Below are 3,251 nucleotides of genomic sequence, written 5' to 3' on the forward strand. Positions count from 1 at the left end.
TTTTACTTAAGGGTGTTTTAAGAAACATTTTCAAAGTGTGTTACAAATTAACTTGATGTAGTAACAAAATCAGAATTTACCTAAGCCCTTTGAAAAAAATGTATTTATCCACAACAGGAATAATTTTATAGCAGAATTATTTAGGCTTTATTCTTGCTTATGAATATTTCATGTTTACATAAACTATAGGAAACATCATAATAAAGTTCTACTTATATCCTGAGACCATTGTTAGGTCCTAAGAATATCATCACCATGATGCCCCATCGGGACAGGGATTTTTTTTTTTTTCAATGCTATATCCTCAGCTTCTAGAATGGTACCTGACACATAGTAGATATTTTGTTAAACAAAATTAACAAATATAGGGGAGTACGGGAATAGGCAAAATGGGTAAAGGGGAGTGGGAAATACAGGCTTCCAGGTATGGAGTAAGTCATGGGGGTAAAAGGTAGAGCATAGAGGGGACAAAAGGAAAAAATTAATGAATATTTTCATAGCATCAGAGATAAACAAATTTGACCTGTTACAACAAAAAATAACCACAAAATATAATGTGCATGTGGTATCGTGAGGAACTGATATAATGAAAATAACCACTTAAATGGTGATCTGAATCAACACATAGCCTTTCAGGAAATTAACTGAATTATGTCAATCCAATGTATAACCCTCTAATAAAATGTAAATTCAGCTATCAATATAGCAATAATGTGATTTTTTTCTGAGAAATACAGAGAGTAACTGTTATATTAGAAGAAAATCCTTTGTTTCTAGGCAGAAAGATTTCAAAAACTCTTTGAATGTGTGAAAGGAAGAAGCTATATATGATATATCTGGAAAAGTCAGGAAAAAAATCATAAAACATTAGTAAACCAAATCCAGAATATATAAAAAATTATTATATATTATGACCAAGTTGAATTTATACCAAGAATCCAAAGATGGTTCAATATTAGAAAACCAACATAACTCATCTCATTAACAGGTTAAAAAGAAAAATTGTCATCTCAATGCATAGATAAAAGTATATTATAATTTAACTATCATTCTTCACTAAAAATAAAACCTTTGAGGGCGTTCTGGGTGGCTCAGTCAGCTAAGTGTCCGAGATCATGACAGATCTCACAGTTTGTGAGTTCAAGCCCTGCATCAGACTCTGCACTGACAGTGTGGAGACTTCTTGGGATTCTCTCTCTCCCCTCTCCCTCTCACTCTGTCCCTACCCCACTTGCTCTCTCTCTCTTTCTCTCTCGAAATAAACAAATAAATTTAAAAAAATAACTAAATGATACAAAAATAAGTTTAAAAAAAATAAACCTTTGAAAACTTTATTAACCTGATATTGTGAGCCTTAATGTCAAATTCTGATCATTTAAAAATAAAAGGGGGCATTAAATCTTCAAGTAAGGATAAGAACTTAGGTACCAGGGAGGTAAAATTCTAAATTCCTAGGAAAATAAATTATTTAAGAGCCTAAAAATCATTAAAAAAAAATTATCGTTTACTATGAAAGTCTCAAAGGGTCAGGAGATAATTTGTTTTCAGCTATCTGGCCACTATACTGAGAAATCATTTATAGAACTTTAGTAGCCACTGAGGAAAGATTCTTATGTGGTAAGAAAACAAAGGAATAGAAGAATCAATAATTTGAAATAAATATACAAAACTGTAATTATTTGTAGATGACACAGAAAATCCAATGGAATTAACAAATAATTCAATCTAGTAAGAGAATTCTGTAAAGTTACCAGACACAAGGTCAATTTATAAAAATCAACAGCACTGGTCTCACATGTAAACAGCTTAGAGGTCATCACCCCATTCTCATAACAAGAAAAAAAATAAACAACTGAAAATCAACAGTTCTTTTTAGATTTCACCAGAAAAGTAAGGTCACACCACAACTACTTTCCAGATACTATTAGGAAAATTAGTGCCATATATCTAGTAGAATAAAGTAGTAGTCCCTAATTCATGCTATACACAAAGCACATGCCATATTCACTGGGGAATCCTATCTGGAATGAAGTCTCAATTAGATAAGACAAATTTTAAAAGCTAATAGAAGAAAATGAAGAAAAATACCTGAGTGACCTTAGGGCTTAAAGGATTTCAAGAACTAAAGGCTTGAAACATTAAGAAGGAAAAAAAAGAAAAAAAAAAAAACACGATGGGTTTACATACATCAAAATTGAGAAATTGTGTTCACAAAGAACATCATAGGCAAAATTAACAGCTGACAGTCCAGAGAAGATATTTGCAATGTTTAAAACCTGCTAAGGAATTAATACATGGCATGTGTAGGAAAGAGCTGCAAATGAATAACAAAAGCAAAGGAAGCCTCAATAGAAAAATAGACAAAGGTTATAAGTAGGCAAATCATTGAAAGGTAGTTCAAAGGCAAATAAGTGTATAAATCAGACAAATGCTCTAGATTCAGAGAAATACCAATTGTAACAGTATCAAAATATGCCTTAACATCCATTGGATTAATACAAATTAAAAATCAGATAGATAATACCAATTATAGGTAAGAAAGTAAAGAAATAAGACTTCTCATCCTCTACTGGAGGAGGGTAACTGAAGCAGTATTATAGAAAATAGTCTGATGGTACTTAATGAATTCAATATACACCTTGTCCAATGTTCTAACAATCACACACCTGGGTATAAACATCAAAGAAACCAGCACACCAATCAAAAGGCAATTCACCACAGTATTATTTTGTAGTTACAGAAAGTTGAAAGTTACTTTAGGTGTCCGTCCCTAGAGGAATAGAGAAGTAAATGCAATGGATACAGAATCTGAAATACTATACTACACTTAGCAATAATATAATAGATGCATATACAGCAACAAAATTTATCTTAAACATACACTGTTGAGTGAAAAGGGTTGAAACAAAGTGCGGTCTCTAAGACAATACCATTTCTATACATTAACACATAGACATATGCAAAAAAAATAACACTTTAGTTTACCAGCATATATTACAAACATCATAAAGCCTAAGCCTTTGAAGGAAGGAGAAATGGAAAAGGGTATTGGATAGTGAAATAAAAATAAGTAAAATTATACAATGGAGACAGAGGAGTTAAGATGGCAGAATAGTAAGAAGACCCTGGACTTGTCTCGTCCCTCAAACACAGATCGACATCAAGCCATTTTGAACACCTAGGAATTGATCTGAGGATTAACAGTACAATCTGCATAACTTGAGGGAAAGAATGTGGCAGCTACATGGTAT

The sequence above is a fragment of the Herpailurus yagouaroundi genome, unplaced genomic scaffold (genome assembly GCF_014898765.1).
Source record: "Herpailurus yagouaroundi ecotype Mexico unplaced genomic scaffold, PumYag 77, whole genome shotgun sequence".
Classification (NCBI taxonomy): Eukaryota; Metazoa; Chordata; class Mammalia; order Carnivora; family Felidae; genus Herpailurus; species Herpailurus yagouaroundi.